This window comes from Aquarana catesbeiana, linkage group LG03 (assembly GCF_042186555.1).
Source record: "Aquarana catesbeiana isolate 2022-GZ linkage group LG03, ASM4218655v1, whole genome shotgun sequence".
In the NCBI taxonomy this organism is placed as follows: Eukaryota; Metazoa; Chordata; class Amphibia; order Anura; family Ranidae; genus Aquarana; species Aquarana catesbeiana.
Window position 1 is genome coordinate 582,899,991 of NC_133326.1, and position 18,263 is coordinate 582,918,253.

Here is an 18,263-nt window from a genome sequence, read left to right on the forward strand (position 1 = left end):
CGATCTGATCCGCTCCGCTAAATCCAGACTGATGGAAACCCTATTTTCCATCCGTCTGGCGTCCGTTTTCATCCGATCTCCCCATAGATGAGAGCGGAGATCTGACAGGTCCGTGAAAATAGATCCGCATGTGTGAAAGGGGCCTTACAATACAAAAAGTACCATAGTACTTTTGCAAGCTAGTTACCAAAAAAAAAAACAAACAAAACAAACCAAAAACACAAAAAGCTGTAAACTGCTTCCGAATGACCTCCAAAAGGTATTACCCCCTTCATGACCAGGCTATTTTTTGCTATTCGGCACTGCACTACTTTAACTGGCAAATGCACAATCATGCAACTATACCCAAATAAAATTTATATAATTTTTTCACACAAATAGAGCTTTCTTTTGGTGGTATTTGATCACCACTGGGTTTATTTTTTATCTATATAAATGAAAAATCAAAAATGTTGAAAAAAAAACTATTTTTTTTTTACTTTGTTATAAAACATATCCAATAAAAATCTAATTTCTTCATAAGTTTAGACCAAAATGTATTCTGCTACATGCCTTTGGTAGAAAAAAAGTGTAGATTAATTGATTTGTGTGAAAGTTATAGAGTCTACAAACTATGGTATATACATCAATCCTGATGTACTGATGGCCTAATTTCCTGAGGTACTTAAAATGCAAGGACAGTACAAATACATCCTAAATCCCTTTTTGGAAAGTAGACAGTCTGAGGTATTTAGTAAGAGGCATGGCGAGTTTTTTGAAATTGCTATTAAAATTTGTTTTTTTTTTCACATTTTTTTTCTACATAGTGTCACCAGTGCAGTACAGCGTCATCATCTGACTGATGTCGCCCTGATCAGGGATACTAATTGGTGATGGTATGTTAAAAATAAAAAAAAATAAAAAATTATTACTTTTTTAAAACATTTTTTTGTTAAAAGTTGATTTCTTTTTTTTTTTTTTTACAAAATTTTCATTCGAACAGTGACACTGTACCTACTCTGTGGGGGGTGATCAGGGATTCTTTTTTTTTTAAATATACTTTAAATGCTGTTACAGTGATAATTACTGTAACAGCAATGTTTTGAACTTTTATGAATAGGTTACATTCATAACAGCTGTGATTGGCCTACAGCTATCACATGGTACATGGTGCTGTCATTGGCCCAGGTACCACGTGATAGCTGTGAGCCAATCACAGCATCACTATAGGAAACACAGCTGTTATGAATTAAATTCATTCATACCAGCTTTGTTGACATTGTAATCATGTTATCGCATAACATGTGGTAGACACATAGGTCGAGGGAGCGGTGCACTGCTCGCCGCTAACTGGGAAGAGGCAGAATGATGTACATATTCGAGATCGTGCCGCCCGGCCGCAGTAAATGTACTGTGGTCAGGCAGAAAGCGGTTAAAGCTCATTTCCAGGCAAATATTATCACCCAAAAGAGGAAGTTCCACTTGCACTTATCAAAACTCTGTATACCAAAACACTTTCAAATGGTAGATTTAAAGTTTACGTCTGGAAAAAAAATATGCAGTACATCTTTGCAAAACAGGCAAATTTTCCATGTTTTATCACTTAAAAGGTCTTGCGAGTACAGAAAAATACCCATTAATCTGCCAGAAATACACTCGGCTCACAATTTCTAATTGTGGGCTGACAGCTTACAGAATTTTTGTGAGCTAAATGGTGTCAGCCCTGCTCAGTTTTTTTTTCTAAACTACTGATTCCCTCCTGTTGCCCCCATCTCCACAGTATAGAGGCTTATTAGTTTGTAAGGCTGGGAGGGCTGATTACACTCTTTGAGACAACACAGAAGTGTAACAGTGCAGTTCTGAATTACTGACAAGATCAATAGGTATTCTGCTGGACTTATCAGATTTTTAAGGTTTAGTTACACTTTAATATGTTAGTACCATCTTCCATCGCAGCAGACAGACTTGTAGTTTCAATGGGCTGCGGGGGCACTGATAAGCTCTCTTGTAGTCCATTGATATGTTCTCCGGCTTACAAATCCAAAGCCCATAGAGAGGTACAGGCTGAAAGCTAGAGGTCATGTCTGCAGGAGCCCAAATTGCACCTGTGATCTACTGATTGTAGGTGCAATGCTTTCCAAGCTCCTGCAGGAAAAGATAAATAATGCACATTTTGTCAGGAAAAATATGTGCATTTATTTTTTTTTCTGTAAAGGTGAACTTAGCTTTTAAAGTGGATGTAAACCCAATGTCATCCTTTCTAAACTACTGCCATAGGGGTTATCTATAAGGATATACATGCCTCCTGCATGTACCTTTACCTGTCAAAGGTCTCCCCTCTGTCTGTTATTAGACCAGAAAACCTGCAGATTCTGTGGGTGGGTCTGTTGTCTGGAGCTCGGTGGGTGGAGTCGTGATGTCAGTAGACTCCCCGCCCACCTCTCCACTCCCCTTCTTAATATGCATTTTCTCCTGTGTATTTCTAACACTGAACTTCTGCTATGATCTCTAACATCCAGTGAAAAGACAGGAAAGTAACCACATGACTTCAGCATGCCAAATCATGCTGAGGTGTGGAACAGCCAATCCTTGCAGAGCTGCTGAAGAAAGGAGTGGGGGAGGGAATTAAAAAATCATGCCTGTGTCTTAGGCCGTCACTCACAGCAAGGGGGAGGATTTGACAAAGTTTTTCTCAGTTTGTCAAGAATTGTCTCACTGAACAATAAAAGAGGATTGCTCAGAGATGGATTAACTCTGTGTGGCAAGACTGGGCTCAAATGATAGGAAATCTTATACTCTACAGTATGATATAAAAAATAAAAAAAAAAACATTTTTTTTTCGGGTTTACATCCACTTTAATGTTAAATTGCCATAAATATAGGTATTGCCAATGCTGACATCCTTCTGTAAATGCTAATTGCCTGGCTAACGTACCCAGAAACAGTATGCAGATCAGGAAGCATACTTGCTCCAGGTCAGTGACTAATTTGTACTTAAGCAAGAGGAGCCACATAAGAGCCAGGCAAGTAAAGCTGGCCATACACAGATCAATATTTAACTGGTTCAGCAGGATATATTGCCCAACTTCTCATGAACCAGCTTGTTCGAAAAATCTTGTTTCCATCAGGGCATGCAGCCAATCAGGGGAGTCCCTCTCTCAAAATAAAATGGATTGCTCCATCCACCTCTAATGTGTGGATTTAGGAATCGGGTCACTAAATGAAAACAACTGAGCCATGCATTGCCAGCTTAACATTATCAGAAGGAGAAGTCAGTAATGGCAACATCCATATTTGTCTCCTGAAAAGTCTCTGGACTCCAGTATGGTCCAGTTATAAATTCCTGTGCTTTCTGTCTCATACTGTCCACAAGGTATTCCAAAAGTCATAAGCCAGCTTCAGGCACCATCATAGTGCTGACCACAAAAATCTTCCTAAAAGCCAAAAGCAAAAAAAGTACAATTTATTCAGAAAAGTAGTTCTTGGAATGCATTTAAACTGGCCACACACGGCTCAAATTCCAGCCAATACCCGCTGAATCAGCCAAAATCCGAGTTGTGGGTAGCCCTGTCGGCACCACACGGTTGGAAAAAAAATTCAAATGAAAAATCAAAGGAGCTGGGTGGAAAATTATTGGCCAAATAGTTACAGCCTTAGGCTTTATGCACACTACAGCTCCTAAACTTGAGTTTAGGAGCTTTGGCAAAAAAAACACCAAAAGCTCTTAACGCAACTCCATAAAAGCCTATGTTTCAATGTACACTTAGGCTTTTACCAGAGTTTAGGAGCTGCTTCGGTTAGGAGAGCTTCAACCTCCCTCAACCTTCCTCTCCTGAATGCAGAAGAATCGCGTTCAGGATTGGAACGTTTTGGCCGCCGGCTGCAGGAATATGCAAACCAAGGTAGGACCACAGCAAAATGGCACCACATTTTGCTGTGTTTTGCGTTTTCCCGCAGCCGGCAGTCAAAGTAGGCTATGTGTACATGAAGCCTAACAATTATTTTAAGAGGTGTATTTTCCTCTATACTGTAAGTACAATGTTATACCAAATTCAATAGTAATAAGGGGCACCTAAACTATTAGCTAGCTATCATAGTATTAATACTCTGTGTAAACCGGGTGGTTCTGTACACTTGGTGAAGTGATGCTTTCTAATGACAAGATATAGTCTGAAGTACTTTAAATAAATAAATAAAAAATAAATACATCTAGATATGACATTTCTCTAGCCCTCTCTGAGTCTGTTATTAGAATCGCAAATTCAATTATATGTAATGTGGTAATCAATCTTAATAAGCCATCTGTGAGCAAGTGGACTTCCTTGGTGCATTACTCTTGGTAATTCTGTTATACAACATTACAAGGCAGTGCATGAACTGAAACCTGTACTGAGGGAAATATGGAGGCCAATACTGCTGACCTGCTTCTGATCATATTGGCTGCATGGTTGGTATGCTGACCTCAGACCTGATCTGGAAGAAGAGTACACAGCTGGGGTACAGACTTTTCATTGAAATGAATGGAGCCCGTAATACACATGCACACAGCTGGGTCTGACAGGGAGGATTATGAAGAGACCATGTGTTACTAAGCAGGGTGCACTGCAAATATGTCAGTGGAGTGAGGACAGAAATGTGCTCCAACCAAACTGCTGGGGAGGTAATAAGGGTCTTCTAAAGAAAAACACATTAGGCATTCAAAACATCAGATAAGATTCCCTGTCTGTGGTATCAGTGCCCTTCCACAGTGCTAAAGATGTATTAATGCTGAGGGCACCATGCTTAAAATCTGAAGAACCTGCAGGCGATTCATCTTTGACCAGTATGCCCTGATGCTCTAGAGATTGCCCTCCTTTCCATTCATTATATGGCCCTCTTAAGGGTCTACTGAGATTTTTTCCTCTCAGCCAGTAGTACACTGATCCCTCCACACTGGAGGTCCACATCAGTATAGAAGACTGGACCGCTGAACTAAATCTCACCATGAAAATGGAAGGACTGGCAGCTAGACTACATTATAGATATACTAACACCTGATTGTATTCTCTACCTCTGCTCTTTCCCTATCCTCCTGCTTCTACTCTTACTAAAACCGACTAAAGCAAGTTTAAACTTCAGACCCACTCCAACTGAGCTTCCCCCCACCCCTCTTCTTCTTCTATGACTCCCCAACTGTCTCTGTTGGGGGTGAGGATGCTTCTCTCCCTTCATAACCACCACTGATGACAACGGTACTATCACATTCTACCTTCCATCCTCATTATCAAAAATAGCGGAAAATTGTTATCAGATACTTAACGTAATTTTCCTTTCCAGGCCTAACCTCATGTCAGCACACATTGGGTTAACATCTCCTCTGGAGCCCACAGGACCTCCTCTTCCTAGCTAAATAAAAGACAGCCCCTCCCCCAACTGAAGTGTTCGATAACCTAGCCTGCGACAGGCCACTAGGGAGGGAGTCCTGTGCTGACATGAGGATAGGCCAGGAAAGAAAAATGACTGTAAGTATCTGATAACGATTTTGGTTTCCTGGCCTACCTCACGTCAGCACACAATGGGATATACCATAGCTGAATAAATGGGTGGGAGAGAACAAATGAAAAGAGACACTGACAATCGAAGAAAAGCTGCTAAAGCCAAAAAGAATTGATCTCTCTTGTCCCAAACTTTCTGACTGCACATCTAGTTTTTAAGGTTAAATGAAGGCCTCACAAGAACTTCAAGCTAGCCATCTTAGATAATCTTCCAAGTAATCCTGGCATAACTGCCCCCAAAGGCTGCCACCCCTCTAGTCAAATAAGCTTGCAACTGTTTCAGAGCAAAAAGGCCTATTTCCTGCATGCCAATCTAATCACCCTGGTAACCCAACACTGGATGACTCTTGAGGACCTGATGGCTAAATGAAAAGATTGTCCACTTTCCTCTTTTGACCAAGTGTAAGGAACTGAAGTCTTCCTGCTGTGCACTCAGTGACTCACGAGTGAAAACTGGGACTACTTCCCAGTTTTGTTGGAAACTGGATACCACTTTAAAATGGCACTTTGGAGATAGATGTAGTATCCCTAGTTCTGGTAAAAAGATAAAAATAAAAAAAGATACCAAAGGGCCCTTGCAGGAAAGTGTTGCAATCTTCAACATCCTTCTGTCTGAAGTAGTTGCTGTAAGAACTAGTTTTACTGTGAGGTACTCCAATGGAAATGAAACCATTGGAGAAAAGGGTGCTCTCAAATCCAAGCCTAAGTCCCACAGAGGGAACAAGGATTTCCTATAGATTGTCGCCTGCAAGAAGCATCTGGTCACTGGCCTTTCCACCCATCTGCAGCCTATGGAAGATAAGGTAGAGATCTGAGCGTTTGGCCAAACAATAACATCCCATTATAGGAAATGTTGAAGGCTTGCGTAGAAGTTCCCCCTGCCCTCTAGTGGCATAACCACAATGCTCTCACAACAGTGACTGAGTGCGCCAGCGCTTGTACTAGGTCTAAGCATCCACCAAAAGTCAGTTGCCAAGTTCAACTCCTCCAGAAACTGTACCAAATCTTGCAGTTTCCAGTCTTGAATTCGATGCCATTTCTAAACAATTTATATATCAAAGTTATCGCTATTGCTGGTTGACAGACAAAACCTGTCACTGTCTCTAGAAGCCTGATGGCCAGATCACCACAATTTCTGCGTTCCAGATGTGTTCCTGCTTGAGTGTTTCTGATGCATTCTACCACTTTCCAGTAGTGTTCCATACAGAAACAATGTAACATATTCTACTTTTGTTGACTGCACTAGAATGCGCTGCACTGGTGTGAACTAGGTAATTGGAATACAAGTTAAACACTGTCCATGCGTTCTTGAGTTGAGTTGCATCTTGATATAGCACAGTCATTTACCCTGTAGGATCTCAACACGCTTAGGACACACATTCGCACATATACTAGGGCCAATTTGGACAAGATCCAATTAACCTACCAGCATGTCTTTGGCATGTGGGAGGAAACCCACGCAGACGCAGGGAGAACATGCAAACTCCAGGCAGATGGTGTCATGGTCAGGATTCGAACCAGTGACCCTATTAGCTGCTAGGTGAAAGTGCCAACCATTACACCAATGTGTTTGATGCAGAATAAAAATCTACTGGACCCCATCTATATAAAAAGGCAAAGACACTTGATTCACCAGATGCGAGAGCAGTGTTTCTCAACTCCAGTCCTCAAGGCGCTCCAACGGGTCATGTTTTCAGGATTTCCCTAAGATGAAACGGCTGTGGTAAGGCAGTGAAACTGATCAAATCACCTGTGCAAAATAATGAAATAATGGGCTGGAGTTGAGAAACACTGCGCTAGAGGGCAGCATCCACCCCTAGAAGCGCAGTGCATAAATATACATCAGCCATCTTATTTGGATAAAGCTTAAAGAACCTGTTACTGTAAATGCGTCTTCTGATAAGGTCTCTGCCATCCTTCATCAATGAGCTCTTTACACTCTATCATTATGGGAAAAGAAGGCCTTTGAAAATATCTGCATGCTTTTTGCGGTGGTAGGGCATCTGGCCCCTGGTACTAAAGGAGCCAATGAGATTGAAATGAAAAGTATGTGCACCTGACCTTTTTTCATCCATCCATCAACTCTTAGGCTACTTTCACACTGAGATGCTTTACATGCGCTACAGCGCTAAAAATAGCACCTGCATAGCGCCTGTAATGAGCCTCTCCTGTCTCTCCAGTGTGAAAGCCCTCGGGTGTGCTTGCAGGACGGTAAAAAAAGTCCTGCAAGCCACATCTTTGCAGCGCTGTACACACTGCCCCTAAAGCGCCCCTGCCCATTGAAAACAGTGGGGCAGCGCCTGCAGGCAAAGCAGGCAAACTGCAGGCAAAGCACTGCTGCAGCGGCGCTTTTCGGGCAGTTTTAACCCTTTTTCGGCCACTAGCGGGGGTTAAAACCGCCCCACTAGCGGCCGAATAGCGCAGCTAAAACAACAGTAAAGCGGTGCTAAAAATAGCACCGCTTTACCACCGATGCCCGCCCGCCCGCCCGCCCCAGTGTGAAAGTAGCTTTACGCTCTTTTTTTTTTGTGTTGCTTGTGGCAGGGATATTTGCAGCATACTTTCCGCATCGGCAGTTGTGTGGAGGAAATTACCTTGTTGATGTCAGAGGTCAGAGGAGAATGGGCAGACTGCTTCGAGATTATAGAAAGGCAACAGTAACTCAAATAACCACTCCTTACAACCAAGGTATGCAGAAATACCATCTCTGAATGCACAACACATCAAACCAGTGGCAGCTGCTGGAAAATTCCTCACTCCTCCTCGGTGATCAACCGAGAGTCTTCTCTTTTCGGCCAATCGGAAAACGGGTCTCACACCTGCTTCTGACTGCCCGGATTGAGGATCAGTGTTCCTCACACCAGGTGGGTGGGCTCATGTCGCATGCTCTGCGACCGGAGTCCACCCTATTTTGAAGCCTTGCGTCGCTCCGATTAGAACAGTTCCATTGTACAGTACGGGACGCTACTTGTCAGGCGGCTAAGTCGCCTGACAAGTGGTCCAAGTGTGAACCGGCACTTAGTGTCTCAAGAAATGAGATAGACCTTCAGTACATCAGGTGTGATCAATTTTCAGTGATTGGCACCATAGTTTGTAAAATCAACTTTCACAAAGACCAAATAATATATACTAATTTGGGTTATTTTTAGCAAATATATGTAGCAGTATAAATTTTGGCCAAAATTTATGAAGAAAAATTACTAATTTGCAAAAAAATTTTGACAGAAACAAAAAAAAGGCATTTTTTTCACAAAGTTTATGGTCTTTTATTATTTATAAAAAAATAAAAATCCCACTAGTGATTAAATTCCACCAAAAGAAAGCTCTATTTGTGTGAAAAAAAGGGCGCAAATTTCATATGGGTACAATTGTCATTCAAAGCGTGAGAGCGCTGAAAGCTGAAAATTGGTCTTGGCAGGAAGGGGGTGTAAGTGCCCTGTATTGAGGCAGTTAAAGCAGATGGGCTACAGCAGCAGGAGACCACACCGGGTGCTATTTCTGTCAGCAGGAAAAGGAAACTGAGGCTACAATTCGCACAGGCTCACCAAAATTGGACAATAGAAGACTGGAAAAACGTTACCTGTCTGATCAGTCTCTATTTCAGCTGCGACATTCAGATGGTAGGGTCAGAATTTGGTGTAAACAACATGAAAGCATGGACTCATCCTGCCTTGTATCAATGGTTCATGCTGATGGTGGTGTAATGGTGTGGGGGATATTTTCTTGGCGCACTTTGGGCCCCTTAGTACCAATTGAGCATCATTTAACTGCTTCAGCCCCGGAAGATTTGGCTGCTGAATGACCAGGCCCTTTTTTGCGATTCGGCACATTGTCGCTTTAAGTGACAAGTGCACGGTCGTGTGACTCTGCGCCCAAACAAAATTGACGTCCTTTTTTTCCAACAAATAGAGCTTTCTTTTGGTGATATTTGATCATCTCTGCAGTTTTTATTTTTTGCGCTATAAACAAACAAAAAAATGACAATTTTGAAAAAAACACAATATTTTGTACTTTTTGCTATAATAAATATCCCCATTTTTTTTTAAAAAAAGCAATTTTTTTCTCAGTTTAGGCCAATTTATATTCTTCTACATATTTTTGTTAATAAAAATCACAATAAGCGTATATTGATTGGTTTGCGCAAAAGTTAGAGCGTCTACAAAATAGGGGATAGATTTTTTTATTATTAGTATTTTTTACTATTAATGGCGGCGAGCTGTGATTTTTATCAGGACTGTGACATTATGTCAGACACATCGGACACTTTTGACACATTTTTGGGACCATTGGCATTTATACAGCGATCAGTGCTATAAAAATGCACTGATTACTGTAAAAATGTCACTGGCGGGGAAGGGGTTAACACTAGGGGGCGATCAAGGGGTTAACTGTGTTCCCTCTCTGTGTTCTAACTGAAGGGGGGATGGTACTGTCTAGGGGAGATGACAGATCACTGTTCATACTCTGTATGAACACACGATCAGTCTCTTCTCCCCTCAGAGAACCGGGATCTGTGTGGTTACACGTGCCCCTAATGGCCACATGGCAAAGCAATGTAACATAATGTCGCTTCACCAGCCGTGCCATTCTGTCGCAGTAAAACTGCGGCAGCTGGTCGGCAAGTGGTTAAATGCCACGGCCTACCTGAGTATTGTTGCTGACCATGTCCATCCCTTTATGACAACAGTGTACCCATCTTCTGATGGCTCCTTCCAGCAGGATAATGCACCATGTCACAAAGATCAAATCATCTCACCACTGGTTTCTTGAACATGACGATGAGTTCACTGTACTCCAATGGCCTCCACAGCCGACAAATCTGCAGCAACTGCGTGATGCTATCATGTCAATATGGATCAAACTTTCAGAGGAATTTCCAACATCTTGTTGAATCTATGCCACAAAGAATTAAGGCAGTTCTGAAGTCAAAAGGGGGCCCAACCTGGTACTAGCAAGGTGTACCTAATAAAGTGGCTGGTGAGTGTGTGTGTGTATATATAAGTATCTCACAAAAGTGAGTACACCCCTCACATTTTTGTAAATATTTTATTATATCTTTTAATGTGACAGTGAAGAAATGACACTTTGCTACAATGTAAAGTAGTGAGTGTACAGCTTGTATAACAGTGTAAATTTGCTGTCCCCTCAAAATAACTCAACACTATATTAATTAATTAATGTCTAAACCACTGGTAAAAAAAAAGTGAGTACACCCCTAAGTGCAAATGTTCAAATTGGGTCCAATTAGCCATTTTCCCTTCCCGGTGTCATGTTACTCGTTAGTGTTACAAGGTCTCAGGTGTGAATGGGGAGCAGGTGTGTTAAATTTGGTGTTATCGCTCTCACTCTCTCATACTGGTCACTTGAAGTTCAACATGGCACCTCATGGCAAAGAACTCTCTGAGGATCTGAAAAAAAGAATTGTTGCTCTACATAAAGATGGCCTAGGCTATAAGAAGATTGCCAAGACCCTGAAACTGAGCTGCAGCACGGTAGCCAAGACCATACAGCGGTTTAACAGGACAGGTTCCACTCAGAACAGGCCTCACCATAGTCGACAAAGGAAGTTGAGTGCACGTGCTCAGCGTCATATGCAGAGGTTATCTTTGGGAAATAGAGGCATGAGTGCTGTCAGCATTGCTGGAGAGGTTGAAGGGGTGGGGGGTCAGCCTGTCAGTGCTCAGACCATACGCCACACACTGCATCAAATTGGTCTGAATGGCTGTCGTTCCAGAAGGAAGCCTCTTCTAAAGATGATGCACAAGAAAGCCCGCAAACAGTTTGCTGAAGACAAGCAGACTAAAGACATGGATTACTGGAACCATGTCCTGTGGTCTGATGAGACCAAGATAAACTTATTTGGTTCAGATGGTGTCAAGTGTGTGTGGCGGCAACCAGTTGAGGAGTACAAAGACAAGTGTGTCTTGCCTACAGTCAAGCATGGTGGCGGGGGTGTCATGGTCTGGGGCTGCATGAGTGCTGCCGGCACTGGGGAGCTACAGTTCATTGAGGGAACCATGAATGCCAACATGTACTGTGACATACTGAAGCAGAGCATGATCCCCTCCCTTCGGAGACTGGGTCGCAGGGCAGTATTCCAACATGATAACGACCCCAAACACACCTCCAAGACGACCACTGCCTTGCTTAAGAAGCTGAGGGTAAAGGTGATGGACTGGCCATGCATGTCTCCGGACCTAAACCATATTTTTCACTTAGGGGTATACTCACTTTTGTTGCCAGCAGTTTAGACATTAATGGCTGTGTAAATGATAGGTTAAAAGTCCGTGCTCAGGAAAAAAGAGAGCTGCAGCCTCCCCCTAATTAATTCCCACTGGGAGCTATAACCTTATATGTAGAAAAATGGGGAAAATTGGCGCTGCCCTATTTTACCGCAGTGTTTAAATTACAAAAAAGGAATAAAAATAAGTAAGTAAAAAATGAACACACTAAAGATAATCGTGCAATTCCTATGCAATAAACCAATATGAAGATAAGTACCACATATATGCATAAAGGTGAGTTGAGCTTACAGTATGCACACTGATTAAAAAAAGACCCTGGGTTTTATATAAAAATAAAAAATGAACGCACTAAAGGTAATCGTGCAATTCCTGTGCACTACACAAATGTGAAGATAAATGCCATACACATGCGTAACAGTGAATAAAGCTTATAGTGTACACACTAATTATAAAAAACCTTAAGTTTGTGACAGTGTATCACCCCTATGGGGCAAGCAACAGTGGTAAAAAAATGTTTTACTTATAGTGTATCAACAGCGTGTGTATTAAATCCCATATATTATTTCTAATAAAGTGAACAATGAATTCCTGAGACCCCGTGTTATCATATGTTAAGTCACACTTAGATTCATGCGATGTATGAACAAGATCTGTACAAACAATCCAGACCATATATGTGTACAATTAAGTGATTGCTAGTAATCTCTTATAAGCTGTATGTGCCAAAAGACAAAGTCTCTGTGAAAAACAGACAGGCAAAACAAAAGTATCTGTGAAAAACAGACAGGCAAAACAAAAGTCTCTGTGAAAAAGCAGGAGTTCTATAGAAACCGGGATCCTGCCATATGCAATCCAGAGGATACCAAAGACAAAAAAACGTGACTTCCGTGCTCATACAAACTGGTGACTCCAAGTGCTACCCCCGTGTTCCCCCACTCACCAGAAGCAGTCACCCCTGCAGGGGTATTGGGCATAGAGTGGGTGTCTTGGGACAGATGTCTCTGTGAATGTCCCATTTGTGCTTCGCTCCTCCGTGGGATCACACCAGCAATCCGATTCAAAATTCCCACCAGGCGTTCCAGGGCTGGGCTCCTCCGCAACTCCCCACCACCAATCTGTTTTTTCCTCCACACACAAAGAAGGAAACAGGGGGCTTCCGTAGTGAAGTATGTCCAGTTTATTAAAAATATATAGATTTCTAAAACAATAGACCCATTAGCAGCACGGCTATGGACAGAGATGAGACCAGGAAGCTAGTTCGAATATGCGTCCCAACTTGCGTTCCAGCCGGAGCTTCTGTGCATGACGTGTGAGCGTGACTCCGCCTTACGCGTTTCGTCATAGGACGTTTTCAAAGACGGTGTCGACGCTTCACGCTTCACACATTGATATAGGCCTGCGGACTCCGTGGAACCTCCCCTCATTACGATAAGGCCGCTCGGGGGTGTGGAATTAACAGAGCCGCTGGTCTATATGTCAAAGAAAAACAAGATGTGGTTCCTAATACATTGTATCCGTTACACATTATACAGTTTACATTTACACATCATAATACTCCTGTCATAAGTCATTTATGGAGATATTAAACCATGTTAATGTACACTACACATTGCAATTCTTTTCCCATTTATAAACAACATTTAGTAAAAACAGGTTACTAGAAAATGGCTATTAGTATGGCCCTATTATTATTAAGTGAGGATAGGTCTAATTGGATGAGGGCCTATTCACATAGGCCTTATTGTAGTTAAGAAGGAATGTTCCTATCCCCCATACAGATGATGTTCAGTCCAGATCTGTGTACCCCAGTCCCATGATGGAAAAAAAGAGGCCTTTATGCATGTATGTGGTACTTATCTTCATATTGGTTTATTGCATAGGAATTGCATGATTATCTTTAGTGTGTTCATTTTTTACTTTTATTTTTATTCCTTTTTTGTAATTTAAACACTGCGGTAAAATAGGGCAGCGCCAATTTTCCCAATTTTTCTACATTAATGGCTGTGTGTTGAATTATTTTGAGGGGACAGCAAATTTACACTGTTATACAAGCTGTACACTCACTACTTTACATTGTAGCAAAGTGTTATTTCTTCAGTGTTGTCACATGAAAAGATATAATAAAATATTTACAAAAATGTAAGGGGTGTACTCACTTTTGTGAGATACTGTATATACACACACACACACACACTCACCGGTCACTTTATTAGGTACACCTTTTCAATTGCTTGGTAACACAAATTGCTAATCAGCCAATCACATGGCAGCAACTCGATGCATTTAGGCATCTAGACGTGGTCAAGACAACTTGCTGAAGTTCAAACTGAGCTTTACAGTGGGAAAGAAAGGAGATTTAAGTGACTTTGAATGTGGCATGGTTGTTTGGTGCCAGACAGGCTTGTCTTTGTATTTCAAAAACTGCTGATCTACTGGAATTTTCACGTAAAACCATCTCTAGGGTTTACACAGAATGGTCTGAAAAAGAGAAAATATCCAGTGAGCGGAAGTTGTGTGGACGAAAATGCCTTGTTGATTTCAGAAGTGAATTGGCAGACAGTAACTCAAATAACCACGCGTTATAACCAAAGTATGCAGAATACCATCTCTGAATGCACAACACATCGAAACTTGAAGCAGATGGACTACAGCAGCAGGAGACGACACTGGATGCCACCCCTGTCAGCTAAGAACAGGAAACTGAGGCTACAATTCACAGAGGATCACCAAAATCGGACAATAGAAGATTGGAAAAATGTTGCCTGGTCTGATGAGTCTCGATTTCAGCTGTGACATTCAGATGGTAGGGTCAGAATTTGGCGTTAACAACATGAAAGCATGGATCCATCCTGCCTTGTATCAATGGTTCAGGCTGGTAACAACTGAGCATCATTTTGAACGCCATGGCCTGTCTGAGTATTATTGCTGACCATGTCCATCCCTTCATGGTTACATCAAGCAGGATAATGCACCATGTCACAAAGCTCAAATCATCTCAAACTGGTTTCTTGAACATGACAATGAGGTCACTGTATTCCAATGGCCTCCACAGTCACCAGATCTCAATCCAATAGAGCACTTTTGGGATGTGGTGGAAAAGGAGATTCGCATCATGGATGTGCAACCAGAAAAATCTACAGCAACTGTGTGATGCTATCATGTCAATTTGAACCAAAATCTCTGAGGAATGTTTCCAACACCTTATTGAATCTATGCCACGAAGAAGGCAGTTCTGAAGGCAAAAGGGGGTCCAACCTGGTACTAGCAAGGAGTACCTACTAAAGTGGCCAGTGAGTGTATATATATATATATATATATATATATATATATATATATATTACTGTGTAAAAGCTTTGGCAGGCGTGAAGAAGTGCTGTAAAGTAAAAATGCTTTGAAAAATATATATCTTCATTTTATTTATTTTTTATCAATTTCTGAAATGCAAACTGAGCCAACAGAAATAAAATCTAAATCAAATCAATATTTGGTGTGACTACCCTTTGCCTTCCAACCAACATCAATTCTTATGCCGCGTACACATGATCGGAATTTCCGACCACAAATGTTCGATGTGAGCCTGTTCTTGGAAGTTCCGACCGTGTGTAGTCTCCATCGGACATTTTGTTTCAGAATTTCCAACAACAGATGTTTGAGAGCTGGATCTCAAATTTTCCGACAACAAAATCTGTTGTCGTAACTTCCAAGTGTGTGTAGACAATTCACATGAAATTCCACGCATGCTCTAAATCAAGTACGAGACGGAAGCGCTCGGTCTGGTAAAACTAGCGTTCGTCATGCTGCAAAGTTTTTAATCTTTTAATGCAGCGTATTCTCTTCTTCTTTAGAATGCTAGAATAATGAAGTTCTTTTGCTGCTGATAACACACAGTTCTGACAAACTGATTTCTTTATTATTTCTCGTGATCTCTTGAATAATCTTTTCATCTTTTTTTTTAATTTTTTTTCGCCAGATCTCCAGAACAATGTTTCTATTTTTTTTTTTATAGTGATCTCCTTTTTTTATTTATCAAGATCTCCTTATTTATTATTTATTTTTTTTTTTTAATGTTTTTTTTCTAGTGATCTCCATAATATTTTCTGTCGTTTTGTGTGTCAAGTTACCACAACACCATTATTATCTTATATTTTTTAACCTCAAGGAGATTGGTTGGTGTTGGTGTTCCTTGTTAATTTGACATTGTATTTTTGAAATGTACCTGCCTACTCACAAACAAACTGTCCTTTTTGAACTGAAGCACATAGCCAAGTATTTGTGAAACTAAAATAGTTCGGGAGAGATCGGGAGCAGCAGCAGATGACATGTATGTCCTAAGGCTGTGGTCTTACAGCAGCCTGCGTCTTTTGCCAGACCAGACCGAACCCAGGCCATCACTCTCTTGTCTTCCTTCCATGCTTCCTTCCAGGCTGTGGCGTTGGAGTTGTGGCAGAAGGTGGAGGAGGAGTATGGTCCAACTCCCATACGTGACTTTCTTTTGTGAGTTCGCCCATCACCACCTTATTTAGGGCCTGATACATGACTTCCTCACAAATGAGGCGTTGGCCCACCTCCATTTCCTGCAATTTGTTGGCTGCCATGCAGGCATAGGCCTCTTGAAGATTGGAGGTGGTTCTGAGGGCCGCAGGACCCTGCCGAATTAAAGAAAGCGATGACTCCTCCACGTTACTCCCGTTCCTGGGCCTTTTTGTTGGAAGGCAGAGGGGAGGAACCTGTAATTTGGTCAGACTACTGGCCACGGCCACCTCCTGGCTGCCACTTTCTACGGCCACCCCCTGGCTTCCATTTTCCACGGCCACCTCCTGGCTGAGACTTTCCATGCCCTCCTCCTGGCTGAGACTTTCCTGTGTATGAAAATGGGACATAATTTTAGCTTTTTGGTCATCAATCACACACAATTTAGAGCTCATGACTGTTGCAAATTGAATGTTAACAAATAGAAAAGACTATCCTTCTGACCCCAGCATTTGTCATTCTTGTCTCAATAATTTTTGGCTACTACTGTCTATTGATATGTAAACCACTTTGTTAATTCAGAAATTAGTGATCAATAATAACATCTAGTTAACATCATTCATTTTTGGCAAGAAATATGTTGAACAATGCTATACCTGGCTCAAGCTGGACTCCTCCACATCTTCCTGGGTGGAAGGCCCAAGTTGGACTTCTGAAGCCTCATCTGAGGTAGAAGGAAGAGTGGAAGGAAGGGTTGAGAGTGATAGCCTGATTTCACTCTGGTCTGACAAACCGCAGTCTGTCGTAGTACCACAGCCTGGGGACATAAACGTCATATGCTGCTTCTCCTGATCTCATGGAATCCTGGACCTTTTTGCGCTCCCTATTATATGTGCTCCTCAGGCCACCAATTTTGCACTTCAAATAGGGGATGGTTGCCGTGGGAATCACCAGCTTCACCAATTCCAGCAATTGATCCAGCGCTGCCTTCCTCTTTATTTTATTATTATAAAAAGGGTGTTTCACCTGCCACAGACAGAGCAGCTCCCTGTATTTATCAATGAAGCTAGGGAGGAATGATTGTTGAATCTATCCATTTTCTCTGCAAGACACCACACAAGACAAACCCTAATTTCAGGCTAAACTCTCCTAATCTTGTCCCAATATAGGCCTCAATCTATAAGCAGTATAGGCCACTGATGCCCCAAGTTAAAATTGTACCTCCGTTAGCACGATCGGCGCTTACACTACTCCGTCCTCCGCTAACAGATCTTAAGTGCAAAGCAGCGTGTTATGCTTTATATACACTGTGCATGTGTGAAACTCCGCCCGCCCCTGACCCTCTTTCTAGTATATTCCCCGCCCCTTCTCTTTCGGCGCAGTGGGAGAGCACATGGTGGAGACAGAGCAGGTGCATGCAGAGGAGAGCAGCAACGACGAAAGCCCTGAGCCCCAATTGTCACGTTCCAGGAGATGTAAGGCCTCAAAAATGTCCTTTGGTGATATGGTGGAGATGGTGGACATCTTGAAGAGGGCCGACTATGATGGGAGCTATGGACCGTACAGCAACCCAAATGTGAGAAAGGCCAAAATCATGACTAAAGTTGTGAAAAGTCTGCAGAAGAATTTTGGGGTACGACGATACAAGGATCAACTGAGGAAACGAGGGTCAGACCTCAAATTAAGGGAGCACGATCAGTACAGAAGAATCAAGAGAGTGCTGCAAAAAAGTAAGTATTTTGTTGTGTGGTCCTATTATTATTATTACTTTCGTGCTGCTCCATTCGCTTTTCTTTACTGTTGTACAGTTTAAAATGGCGTTTAAAATGGCAAGTTTACTAAAGGCAAATCCACTTTTCACTACAAGTGCAGTTTCAGTGCACTTGTAGTACAAAGTGTATTTGCTTTTAGTAAATAACCCACACAGTGCTCTAAAATTGGCCCCAATCAGGCCATTTTAGGCACTCAAAACAATAAATTCATGGTGCTGAAAAGGATGATTATTTTTGAACATTTATGCATTACATACATTAAC